Genomic DNA, 13590 nt, shown 5'->3' with positions numbered 1-13590 from the left:
CCCCGCCCCACCAGGCTCCGCCCCACCAGGCTCCGCCCCGCCCCGCCAGGCTCCGCCCCGCCCCTAATTGCATTTGAAATTCTGCATCTGTTGAGCATTTTTTAGGAGGATGGAGGTTGTGCTGTGGTGGAGCAGTGTATCAGGGAGTTGTTGCTCGTCTGAGCGAGGAGACAAACAGAAGGAGGCTGCTTTTGGCCATTGCTGGGAAAGACTGTGCCATGATGTTAGTGCTGTGGTGTTGGGAGAATGTTAGCATGAGGGTGAATCCTGTGACCCATGCATCAAAGGCTTGGCTTCAAGGTATTTGAAGGTATTCTTTATGGTGAAAGAAAAGGTAAAGATGCTTTTTCCCACAGCAGGTTTGCTCTGCTGGGCTTGAGGCCAAGTGTTCCTGCAGTCACTATTCTCATCCTTTGGGTCTTTTGAGATGAGATGTTGAAAAATAACCCAAACACCAGAGCAAGCTTTTCTTGAAAAGAAAATCTTCTTCTCAGAGAATCTAGGATGCTCAGTTTTGCCTCCTCAATAGTGTGGCAGTTTGTACTGTATCAAGGTTTGCTTAGTCCTTGTTAGGCAATCCACAAATATCAATCAGTATGATTTTGCTTTTGCTAGATGTGAAAGGCTACAGTCACACGGTTTTTCCACCTTGTGTGACAAAGTTCAGTCATGAGTTGAGCTGGTGTTGTCCCTGTTACCACCCTCAGGTACAAGCAGGACCTACTTGGTTGGGTGCTTTCCTGAAAACCTCTGTGCAGGCCCCAGTCAAGGCCCTTTTCCCTTCCTGAGACTGGAGTTTGGTGTTTAGCCTTGGCACGTGCTGCACACCAGCTGGCTATTCTCGTTTAATAATTTACCACAAATCACTTCACCTGTTGCACCACGAGTTTCTTTTCCCTTCCTTGCTGGATTCAAACCCTCCCACGGCTGTGCAGGCATCAGCTGGGGCACAAAACCCACTGAGGCTGTGATTATCTACGTGCACCTTCACAGGGACACCTCACCTACCCACCTGACTCTGATTTCTGAATTCTTCAGAAATTGCCTCCCTCAAGAGCTCTAGGCTGAGCACAGGTGTGTCATGATCTCACAACACTGTGGGTATTTTGGTGGGGCAGAAGAAGCCCTGCAAGAGTGAGTCCTTGCTTGCAGGTGAAGTCTGTTGGCTTGCTGGTTTTTCAGCCAGGCATGGCTTTTGAAAGACACCAGTGTAAATAAAAGACAGGAACATTGGGATGGTGGAGGTGTCCGGGGAAGACACAGCTCTCTGTGCTGCTTGCCAGGAGCTGCCCTGAGAAGAGCAGCCTGGCGGTGCAGCAGCAGCACCGGGAGCTGTGGCTTGGCCTCCAGAGGCCGTGTGAGCTGGCATTGGGCAGGCAGTGGCTGCGTTCACCCCACCTGCAGCCCCTTTGGAAAGGGCACCCCTGGAGCCCGGTGGAGGCAGCTCTGTAGCTTCCAGTTCAGAGTTGTTACAGGAGTCTGGTGGCTCTGGCATTCCTCAGCCCCTGGAAGCTGTGAGCTTGTACAGAGCCACGTCTGTTTCTCTGGCAATGTGAGAGCATCAAGGGTCTCCTCTCTTGTTTGGGCCTTGCCCAGCCAATGGCATTTGTTCTGAAGCAAGCTCAGTGGATGTGGTGGGGACACTGGAGGATACTGGCCATGCCAAGCAGCTGTGGGGTTTATATAATTTATTCCCCCTGCAGTAGAACAGAGATTAATTTCCAGTTAAGTAAGTGGTCCTTTTCCCCTCTTCCTAGTGCAGAGGGTGCCTGGCTTCTCATCCCACCAGGCCACTCCTGCTCTGCTGGCATTGCTTCAGCTCCTTGTGCTGCAGTAAGCAGCTGGTGCTGTGTGATGCAAACAGAGCTCCCAGGGTCTGCACGTGCTGGGGTTTGCAGTCCTGACCCCTCCTTCTGTTAAAGAGAGGCAGAGGGGACGTGAGGCACAGAGAGGCCGGGGTGCTGAGACATGCTTGCTCCTCTGGCCCAGGCCCCAGGCTCTGTCAGGGTGCCCAGTCATTCCTGCCGGTGCCCGAAGTGTCTCTGATTGTGCCACAGGTGGATGCTGCTGTCATTGTGGCTGCTCACAGCCTCCTCAGGACGCAAGAACACCCACAGGTGTGCTTGATGAGCACCACAGCCTGTTTTATTAGCTGTATTCTCTCCTCTCTGAAAGGGTACACTATTTTCTGGTGGGGAAAAGGTGGCCTCTTACCCTCCACGTCTTCCAATTCTGTGAAGTTGCACTAAAAGAGCTGAACTCGTATCTGCCCCTCCTCCCTGATTTTTAAAACCACTTCAAAGGTGAGCTGGCAGAGACTGAAGCGACCGGTTCCGCCAGGCTCGTTTCTGCTCACCTTTCCTGCCGCTCCCCCGTGGAACAAAGCACATCATTCCCCTTTGATTTCCCACTTTGAAAGCCATAGGGGACAGAGTCTGAAATGGCCCACAAGTTTTTTAGTGACTCCTCTCTGTACCTTCCTGAAGCGCTGGGTGGATCAGGACAGGGCTCCAGCAAGGAGAGCTGTGGCTGAACGGGCCAGAGGGATGGATTGGATGTCCCACCCTCCAGGGGCATCCCCAGGCTCGTGGGCAGGCTGAGGCAACGCTGCAGTGACAGGGGAAGGAGCCACAGTGCCTGGGATTAGGTGGCTTTGACTAAAGCAGGCAGGGCTCCAGAGCCCAGCCTGGCTGCCTGTCTCCAGCAGCACGTGGGTCCATCCTCTGGCTGCCCTGGGGACTGAGGGCTCTGCCCTGGTCTCCATTTCATTGCCAAGATGAGATGGCACACGGCAGAGTGGCGTGCGTGCTGCCAGTCTCCTGCCAGGCAAGGAGGAGGGAAGCAGGAGTTTGGGTGCCTCAGCAGTGCCCCAGGCACAGCTGCTTGCCCTCTCTGAGAGGGATCATCGTAAGTGTGAGGCTGCAGGAGAGGGGAGGAAAGCAGGGCTTGCTTGTGCCATGTGAGTTGCTTTACTCCCTTCTGTGCCATCAGGACTGCAGGGGTTTGCAAAGCTTTAACACACGGGGCTGGCATTTGCAAGCAGGCAGCGATGCAGCCCATCCTGGCCTGGTGCAGACTGTGTGGTACTGAACCTCAGTGTCCCAGAGCTCTCCCAGCAGAACACAAGCAGAGCTTGTCTCTGCTCGGCTTGCAAGATGACAGGATCGTGCCTTGCAGCACTGCAGCTGCACAGCACATGCATGGTGTTGGGTGCAGGTGCTGCAGGTCATGCTGCGATGCTCAGAAGCTGTGGTGTGCTGACTCAGTGCAGGGAGCAGCAGGATAATAAAGCAGCAGGAATTGGTCGTGTTGAAGGAAGTACCAGATGATAGTTCTGAGTAAAGGTTAATTAATCTGACCTCTGTTTATTCTGGTGAAGGTCTCCATGCTTTATAGTCACTTTTGGATGTGTTGTGAAGCTGCAAAATCTAGAGGAAACCTCCTTTGCCTGCTGGCTCAGGGCCAGGCTGGATGCCTGTGTAAGGCTGCTTTTGTGACAGTATTGAAAACGCAAATCTATTTGTGTGTGTGTTTTTGTGGGTTTCCCTCTCAGACCCCGGGTGCAAGAATTGATGCTGGAATCATGCTCAGCTGCTTACAGCAGGATGTTGTGACCCACATGCTGGGGCTCAAACCTCTGTGGTGGAACCCTGCTCCTCCTGCTAGTTGAGTCACTGGGAGAAGGACTGCATCAGTGAGGGTTTAGTCTGATAAAAACCATTCTCTTAACACTGCTGCTTGAAACAGGGATATTGTATCTTTAAGGCACCCCCTTCTCATTCCCCTAATACCTCTAGGCCTCTGAATGATTCTGGAGGAGAGGATCAGTGCAGGAGTTTAAGGCATCTTTCCCTGCCCTGCTGCACTGCTCACTTGCTGCTCTGAAGGCTGTGCTTTGCTGTTTCTATGGAAACCATTAGTTGCTAAGCAACTGGAGCATCATCTGTGGTGAGCCCTCGCATCTAATTATCCCATCACAGTGGCTGAGAGGGGCTGAGGGGGGATTAACTCCTCTACCATGGCAGATCCATTGACAACACTTTAGTCGCATTTAAAGGGACATTGTCTCCCTTCTGCCACACTTATGAGGAGGAATAAGGTTTTCTGCAAGCAGCAGACACACTGTCTGTGCTCATGGCATGCTTGGAGCTTCCATGCCCTTGCGTGGAGCTCTGCAGGGAGCTCTGCTTTCTGTTCAAGTTGTGCATGATGCACCTAGCTGTACGTTTGGATTCTGCAGCCTTTGCCTTGTGGACTGTATCTGTATCTATTACAGTCATTAGTGTTGTGGTCATTTTTGTGTTGTGGTCAGCTCGATGCTGCCCTTACTGTGTCTGTCCACAGACCCTGATGTCATGTCTGCTCTGTGAGGTATTGCTAATTCTTCAGAACTCCGCAATGGAAGAGATGGGCAGCTCTCTGTCTTCTGTCTGTCTGCAAACATTGCATCGTTTGGTATGCACTTTTACTGTGTGCTTCTGGGAGGGATAGAGATTGTCATCAAGGAGCACTGAAAGCCTGAGGGGTGAAGTAACAACTACAGAAAAATCTCATTTTTCAGATCTCTGTAAGTGGACAAAGCCAGCAGCAGCCTGGTGAATTTTGCACATTCAGATAAAACAATCTGAGAGCTGATTTTAAATTTGAGTTTGCAAACACAAGGCTGATGTAGTGTATGACTGAGTCTCCCCACTGTGACAGATTGCATCTGAATGAGGTTCCCAGATTTGTGAGGAGAGTGGCAGTGGTTTGAGTTACTTTCACTGAGTTTAGGGAACACCTGGCTGCACCAGGTCCGTGCTTGGGTGCGTTGTGTCTGCTTCTTGCCGCTGCCATCAAGGCTGATAGAGACTGATTCCTCCTCAGTTTTCACTTTTGCCAGAAAATGGATGCTTTGTGATTTACTGAGGTGATAGTTTTTCTAGTGGCTGAGTCAATGAGAGTTGGGAGGTCTATTAGGTGTTATGAATAGAAAATTGTAATTTTTTTTAATTTCAGAGTTAAAAAAACCAAGCCAGACCGAGTCAGCCTCCTTTAGGTTCGCTGCCGAAAGAAAGCTTTTCAAGTACCTGTTAATAGCAGGTGATTAACTGATTGTTTCCCTGATGCTAGCCGCATGCCAAGAAGACACCAAGGGAAACCCTCCAGGGTAAAGACAATGGGCAGTGACGCCAGAGACAACATGCAAATAAGAAACGCAGTGCACCCTGGATTTTTAGTTTCACAGTTTTTATAAGAAAAACCCCTAAAATCACGAGCCAACAAAGTGACTTAAAGTGACGTCTAAGGATGGGAGCATTGTCCCGTACCTGCTTGAATCTTTTTATTTCTCACCCTAACCTGAAAAGAAACTGATTAAAGAGACCCCCCGGGTTTGTAAACAAACAAACCAAGGACTCAACCACTCTCCCGTGAGGACAGAGTCCCCAGTTCTGTCTGCAGACCAGCGGACAAAACTGCATCGTCCTCCTCCTTCGTGCCACGCCTGGGAGCAGCGGCGGCGAGGGCACAACCCGTCGATTTCTCCTCACCTGAGCTGATTCTTCTTAATAAAGGCATTTAAAAGGAGAAAGATCTCCTGCCCATTTATTTCATTAGGAAGTTTTCCTGGTTTTTTTTACTGCCTAGATCTGTGAGCCAGCTGAGAGTTACTGCAAAGCTCCCAGGCAGTGTTTGCTGTGCCTTGTATGGAGAGGGAGGACATAGCTTCAGCAAGAGGGTGGCCCAATCCTCCTCCTGAAAACAAGAGAATCTCTAATTCCTCCCCAAAATGACTTTTTCTCTGTGTCCACCCTTGAACTGTGATGCCTTTCACTGCAGCCAGAACCTCCAGGCACTATCCAGCCCTGGCAATGCATGGTGCCAACACGTTAGCCCTGCTTCCCTGCCTCCCACGGGCACAGGACCAGGGCAGGTGGCTCTGCCAGGACTGAGTGACCTGGGCTAGGTGGGCTAGGATAACTGGGGAACATGGAGCAGGTGCCCCTCTGCCTTGCTCTCAGAGTAGACAGATGATGGTGATCATTATTAAGAGCTCTTGTAATGATCTCAGGGAGGGGCAAGTGGAGGACAGAGACATATTTTGTCATGAAAATGGGAAATGTAATTAAAGTCCACATGTTAATTAAGAGCTGAAGGGGAGAAATAGATGGATTTCTTCCTGAAGTCGCATTGGCAGTTGGGCACTCCACATAATGCTAATCAACAAGGAAGAAAGGCTTTGAAGGAGAGGCATGAGAGAGAAGTTTTGCACAGGGGCTCTCATGGCTTTGAATGGAGCACACAGCATCAAGGAAAAGCTTTGTTTTCCCCAGCCAAGGCTGGGAAAAAGAGGAACAGTATCTACAACCTTTTGCATTTGGTTCCTTGGTGTAAATTGGCAGTGCCAAGAAGGGGTGGTCCAGGTCTGGTCACCCATGTCTCTCTCTCTGGCCTGCCTAGGCACCTCCCTCAGACAAGAAGTGCATGTGAGAGCATTCCTGAGCTCCTGCTGCCCCATCAGCAGTGGGAATTCTGGGCAAGCACAAATCCAGTGCAGCTCCTGGGACAGCAAGTGAGGACATCCCACTGCTCTGTGCAGAGCAGGGCAGCTGAAACCCCCTCTGCAAACTTGTGAGATGGTTAATCAGGAGCAGGTCCCTGGTGGTTTCAGATGCTTCAATATGGAATTTTATGCTTGCTTTTGTCTTACCAATCAGAAAGCTATGGAATTACAGCTCTGCTCCTCTGACAGGGCAGGTACAGAGAGAACACCTCACAGCTTTGGGTCTTTGACTCTTTTGCCACATGGGAGAGACCTGCAGAAATGCATTTGGAAATATCTTCCCTCTTTGTACCTTGGCACTAATGTATTTAACAGGGGGATCCTCTGCTCCTTCAGCTGTGCCAGAACCCCATTGCCAGGGTCTGTGGAAAGGGGCTGACTACTGCACATGCCTTGTGGGAAGTGGGGTAGGAATGAGTGTGGGGTCTGTGAGTGTAGGTGAGTGTGATGCACCTGCTTGCAAGAGGGCACTGCAGAATTTGAATGCATCTGTGAGGAAAGAAGGTAGAGGTCAGTGTGTGTATGATGCTATTTAAGAGAGAAGAGGATAATTCTGCTTCTTTGCAGAAGTGAGAAGAACAAGGGAACTGTTCAAAATATAGTTTGCCATGTGCTGGGGACTCACAGGGATCAGGGGAAGCAAGTATGCAAGCCTCTGACTCATACATGATGTCCTAGAGTCAGGAAGGAGTAATCTAAAAGCCATGTGCTGCATCTTAATGAGGAAGGCAGCACTCACAAAATGCTGCAGCCAGCTCCTGCTGCCCAGCTTTGCTACCTGGGTGGCTGTTTTCCTGCAAAGACCAAAAGGCCTCGTGCTGTCAGATTATCCTGGGCCTTGTGCAGAACAGTCAGTGTGCCTCCTGGTGCCATCCAAAGCTAGGTGGAGTGCTCCCTTTGCACCCATGGGTTTCTAGGTGGAGAGCAGCAGCACCCCTCGATTCGGGCAGAGCGTGGCATCAGGGAGGATCAGGGCAAAATTTGAGAAAGTGCCAAGCATGATGAATTTGATTTGTAAAATTGCCTGTGGCTCTCCTAGTGGATGAACACCCCGCTGGAGCAGCACACGTAAATACTCAGTGCCATTGCACAGTAGCTGGGACAAAGAAATTAAAGTGAGGAAAGGAAAATTGGAAGATAGAAAGTCCCTGTTAGAGCTGGAGTTTGGACAGAGCACTGAGTTGAGCAGTGAGACTCCTGGAAAATGTTGAGGGGTTTGTAATTGCTTGCTTGAGAATGGTGCTTGTAGTATTGCAGATTCTTCCAGGTGGCTGGCTGTGTGGAATGTTTCCCTGTGGCCAGCAGTGTTTGTAGTTTGCTCCCTGATCTAGAAGTGAAACTGGGGAATGTCTTGCTCTGTCTCCTGGGCTATACTGCATCCTTGTTCTTCCTTTTCACTCCTGTGCCCTCTCTTTTGTTTTTCATTTCCTTTTGGCATCTTGGGGCTTAAAGCATTTCCAAGAAGAATTGATGTTAGGAGAGCAGCCACTGAGGAAGCTTGCCAAATGCTCTACATTGGCTGACAGCTCTTCTCAAAACCAGATGGTTACTAATTAAAGGGAGTCAAGTGGGAAGGCTGCATTGGCCTTTCTATTTCTTTTTCCTTCCTTTGATTAGTAGAGTTTGTGATCTTGGAGGAAGATCATACTCCTGTCTTTCCTGGGAAGTGCTCTCCCAGTAATCTGTGGTGATGCCAGGGCTATCTGCTGGGTGCAGCATCTTTCTGAGGAAGCAGGCTGACTGTGCTCTGAGCACAAGCACAGAAATGCAGTTGTGAAAAGAAAGCACAAACCGGGAGAGGAAAATTAAGCATTGGGAAGAGCTCTTCTTGGAGACCTTCTGTGGGACTTTAACTTGAAGCTTTATATTGTCAGTAGAAGAAAGACTGATGTCATCCTCAGGGAACTTCTTGTTCCTCAGCCTGCTGCACCTTTCACAGAGAGGAGCCCTTTACATGGCCAGTCTTAGCCCATCTGTGTGCATGTAGGCTGCTCCGTGTGGCTTTTCTCCGTGGTGCTGGGGGCTGAGTGGCTGGGAAGACGAAGGGCAAGCACATGCTTCTTTTATTTTCAAGAACATTTGGTTTCTAGAGCCAATCTTAACAGATGCACTGTCAACGCTTAACGATTCAACCTTGTGTGGAAGAACTGGGGATGAAGAAAACTGCATTGGCAGTAACAAATGCCTCCCACTCCAATTCATGTCCAAGAAAAGTGTAGCAGTTTTGTCTTGATTATATCCCAGAGCAGTAGTCCTCCAGAGGCTCCCTTGCTGAAATCTTGCTCCTCCCCTGTGCCACTGTCCTTTCCTCCTTCAAATGCAGCCTCTTGCTCAATTTAAGTAAATGTGCTGTACTGGAAAACACCAGGGCAGAATTACTTAAGCAGCTAAGAAGTGAACAAATGACATAAAATGTCACTGTAATTGCAACTTTCTGTGCATGCTCTTCATCTGTGAGGCCAAAGCACGCGTTTTCTGAACAAAGCAAAAGACAGCAAGAAGGTGACAGTCAAAAGCCTGGAACAGCATCTCTTGCCTGCCTCTCAACCACACAGCAGCCACCACACCAGCTTTCCCACAGAAACGGGCAGGAAATCTCTGTGTGTTGGTTTAACACAGCCTAGTTTTTTTTTCTGGGGGGAAACCACAGAGGTGGCTTCTGTGAGAAGCTGCTAGAAGCTTCCACTATGTCCAACAGAGCCAGTCTCTGATGGTCAGGAGCAATCTTTTCAACCTGAGAAAGAACTTGAGCATTTGGGGAGCTCTGCAGACCTGTCTCTCCTGCGCTGCTCAGGCTGCTTGCTGCAGATTATCTGTCAGTGCCTTCTGGCCTGGAAAGGGTTAAATCTCAAAAGCACCTCCTGGGGTTTTGCTACGTCTTTTCATCTCTGTTTTATTTCCTCAAAGACAGAGATCAGCTGTCTGGATCTGGCCTGACCTCACAGCAAAGCCCACGGCCACACTCTGCAGCACAGATTGCCTGTCTGCAGAGAGACACACAGATTTGCTGTGCTGGACCCCTTTTGGAGGCAATCATGAATATTTCATGACAGGGAGAGGATGCTTCAGCAGCGTGATGCAAATGTGGGTTTGCATTGTGCTGTAAGGGACAAAGGAGAACAGACCCCAGGTCAGCATCTCCAGCTACCAGGAGGTCAGAAGAGAAGGCTCCCAAGGGTAAAGGGACATCCTGGGCCCACCCACCCTTTTTCCTGCAAGGCCAGTGGTACAGTGAGCCACAGGTGGTGCCAGCAGCTCCTGGATCCAGTATCCCAGCAGGGAAAACTTCAGGTTGGCTTGACCTGGTGGGGCACAGCAGGGCAGCCCTATCGATCCTCAGGACATCGCCAGTACCTAAGACCTGTCAGAATGCTGCACCAGCTCCAAAATACTAGAAGAAACCAAATGGTCATTCTTAACTGGAGAGACAAAGATGTGGAAATCCATTGCGTGATGTGGAAATCCATTTCCTTGCTTCTACACCTGGCTGTTAAAGCCCCATTCGGCATTTGTCACCAGAGCTATGGTAACTAAATACAACACCCCCTTCTGCTGTGCACACGCTGCCCGTGGAGATGGCTGCGTCTCTTTTGCATCATCACAGGGAGAAGTGGGGGAAATGCAACAAGGCAACGTGTTTGCTGGTGTTTCTTGAGCCAGCTGTAGTGCTGCCTCGAGGCATCGGGAGCAAGAGGGACAGGACAGAGGCATCGGGAGCAGGAGGGACAGAGGCAGGGGGAGCAGCAGGGACAGGACAGAGGGACAGTGCGGCTGCAGCGAGAGCCCCGCGCCCGCCGGGGCAGTGCCGCCCGCGCCCGCCAGGCGACGCCACCGGGCCCCGGTGCCCGCTCCGCGCAGCCCCCGGGCACGGTCACCGGAGAGGGTCCCGTGTGCCCCCGGGCAGGGTCCCGCTGGTCCCTCCCCGTGTGCCCCCGAGTTCCTCCGAGTGTACGGGGATGCTTGCAAACGGCAAGGTGTCAGAGAAAGTGGAGGTGCCTGGAGTATGAGAGGACGCTGAACAGAAATGCCAGTAATAAGCAGCTGCCCAGGGGTGGGGTGGTCTGGACAGGAAGGACCTTTTTCTTGTCTCAGATTCTGTAGGGTCCTCGCAGCATTTGGACAAGGTGCTCAGCACTTTTGGCCTTGTAGGACCATCAGACCCGTGTAAATACACACAGGTCTTGGGAGACAGAGGTGCAGATGAAACAGGGCTGGGTGAAAACCTAGGAAACAGCTTGAACACGCGGGCAGAGCCTGTGGCTTCACTCAGGTGCTCACCTCTGCTGGAACGTGCAAGGTTCATGGGCCTAGCCAGCCAGCTGAGTGTTGATGCAGGTGAATTGGGCTGTGTTAGCCCTTTGTGCCAGGGCATACGCCCTGCTTCCCTGAAAAACAGGTCTGAGATGCTCTGGGAGAGGTTCTTCCCCAAGCTAGAGATTTGTGTGGTTGAGGCATTGCACAGAACAAGATGCACATGACTGTCTTAGGAACAGAGATTGTATGTGGGAATAATGGGGCTCTCAAGTACTAGTCCAAGCTACCACCAAAATAAGTCCTTGTCATGCTGGCAGATGGCACAAGGCAGCAGCTCGCTGACTTTCCCTGTTATGAGCCAGTTTAGAGTGGTGATTTTGCGTGACCCCAAATACTAATACAGATGTATAAAATTGGATTTGTGTCAGGCCTGTGACCTTTCTGAAAACTCTCCTGATCTCTGCTCTGCAAGTCGTTGGCACAGACTTGCACATTTGCAGTGACCAGGCTTCCAGGCGTCCTCTGGAGATAAAGCACTGAGTAAATAAGTCAGAGGGAGGAATTGCTCTGTTCCTAGTTCAGCCTCATTGTAGGACCGTAGTAACAGTGAGAGCAAAAGCTGTTCTTGCACCTTCCTTGACTATCTCCTTCCCTGGTGTGAGCAGCACAGATTGCTTGTTCTGCAGTGGCTCAGGGGCTGGCGCCCATCGCGCTCCGCTCCTGCGTGCCTGCAGAACGCGTGTCTGCCCGGCACAGCTGCCAACACCCACCCCGGGCACATCCCCGCTGGCTTTCCCGTCTGCGATGAGCGCGGTGTGTGCCGGCCGGGGGTCCCTGCGGGGACGCGGCGCTGCCCCGGCAGAGCGGGGTCCGGGGCCCGAGCGGAGCGCGCTCCTCCGGCGTGGCCGGCCGGGGTGCCGCGGTGGGAGATGCCGCGGGCCTGCCGAGCCCCCGGCTCTGCGGGCTTTGTGNNNGCCGGCCCCGCCGCTGCCCGCGCTCATCGCCCCGGCCGCCGCCTTAACCCTTCGCGCCCCGCCGCAGAACGCCCGCTGCGCTCTGCCGGCCCCGCCGCCTGGCGCGGGCAGCAGCTCCCTCGCAGCTCCGGCGCCGGTAAACCTCAGCCTTTTCTCGGCTTGCTGCTCGGCAGGGCCTGCCCTGGGCGGTAGCAGTGTCCCAAGAGCGGGGACAGCCGAGCAGGGCCCCACGCAGAGCAGTCCGAACACCTCTGGAGCAGGCAGCAATAGCAGCTGTGGTAGGAGTGAAGCTCATAGCCCATGCTAGGATTCCAGTACCATCAGGACTATGCGGACCTGAGATGATTTCCCTAGGGCTGCAGTGAGCATCTGAGGTGCTGGGAGGATAAGGCTGGCAGTCAGGGTGCTCAGGAGTAACTAGAAGGGGAGAAGACTTGAGCTGCATCCTGCCTGCACCCATACAGGCATCAGGAATGCATCAGGCATCCAAGCAATAGCCAGGCATCCAGGATGCTGAGTCCTGGTGCCATTGTGATCCTGGAGCCTTGTCAGGAGTTTGTCTTTGCTAGATGATGGTCTGTCAGCCATGCTGAAGCTGCAGCAGCAGCAACAGTATATTTTCATTTGGAAAGAGGATGCCTCAGTTTGATTAAATTCTGCCTCAGTACCTCAGCACAGGCTGTGTTTTGCCTTTAGGACTGCAGCAAAGGAAAACCCCAGTGCCCAGCTCTAGCATGACAATGCTAAGCAGGAGACCTTGGCTGGCTGCATTGCTTCACGTGCTATGTTTGAGCTTCCATGTTTCTTTTGACTGCAGTGGGTGAACAGTCTTGGTGATCCTGTTTAAAAGGAGGAACCAAACTGGGCACTTCTGATGCTGCCCAAGTTCATAGAGACAATGGCACAGGCTGCCTGGGCAGCTGCACAGGGGCAAAGGTAGTGTGGGCTCCTGCTGCTGGTGGTGCCCTGCTCAAACTCCAGCGAGCATCAAATGAGGGAACCCCAGCTAACTGCAGGGCTGGGAGCAGACCTGGGGCCTCTCCTAGACTGGCTGTTCTTCCCTTTTCCCTGAGCAATGGCTTTGCAATACCAGCAAAACAGAAGTGTGAGTGAGACTTTGCAGTGCAGTCCAAGGGAGATCAGGCACATCAGGGACTTGTGAGACTATGCGATAGAATCTGTGCTAGTGTCTGAGCAAAGAAAAGGACACTTTGGCCAAGAGCCTGCACAGGCATGGGCAGGACTGAGAGCAGCCTGGGAGGAGATGAAAAGATGTTTTTAGGCCTGTGGGAGTTCACCAGAGAGGCAGCGAGATGCATGGCCTCAGCGCTGCCCTGGAGGGGTCATCTTCCTTGGGTGGCTCGTGTAGGCAAAGGATGCTCGATGCAAAGGGCTTCCCGGTGCCTGCCCGTTCCTGCAGACCGCGGCCCCCGAGGTAAACCCCAGGACATCCGCCACCCGTGCCTTCCGTCTGCCCAAAGAGCCGCGGCAAAGACTGATGTCGAGTCTTTCCAGCTGGGCTTGGAAGCAGACGGCGCTTCTCCCTCGCTCGCTCCCTCCCTCTCACGGCAGCCGCCGCCCTTCGCTGCAGCACCGCCCGCCCGCGGGGAACGGGGGTGGCCAGGCTTTCGCCGCCAGCCCCTCCCGCCTGCCCGTGGGGGACAGAGCCCCGGTGCCGCCCGGTGGGGCGTGGCTGGGCGTGACAGGGGGGCGTGGCGCTCGCTGCCCCGCCCACCGGGAGCTCGCCCCGCCCCGGCAGGGGGCGCTGCCGCGCGCCGCCCCCGGTTCTGGGGCCTGTCCCCCCTCCCTTGCCCCCGT

Source organism: Passer montanus, unplaced genomic scaffold (assembly GCF_014805655.1).
Source record: "Passer montanus isolate IOZ18808 unplaced genomic scaffold, ASM1480565v1 scaffold47, whole genome shotgun sequence".
In the NCBI taxonomy this organism is placed as follows: domain Eukaryota; kingdom Metazoa; phylum Chordata; class Aves; order Passeriformes; family Passeridae; genus Passer; species Passer montanus.
This window is presented reverse-complemented; position numbering follows the sequence as displayed.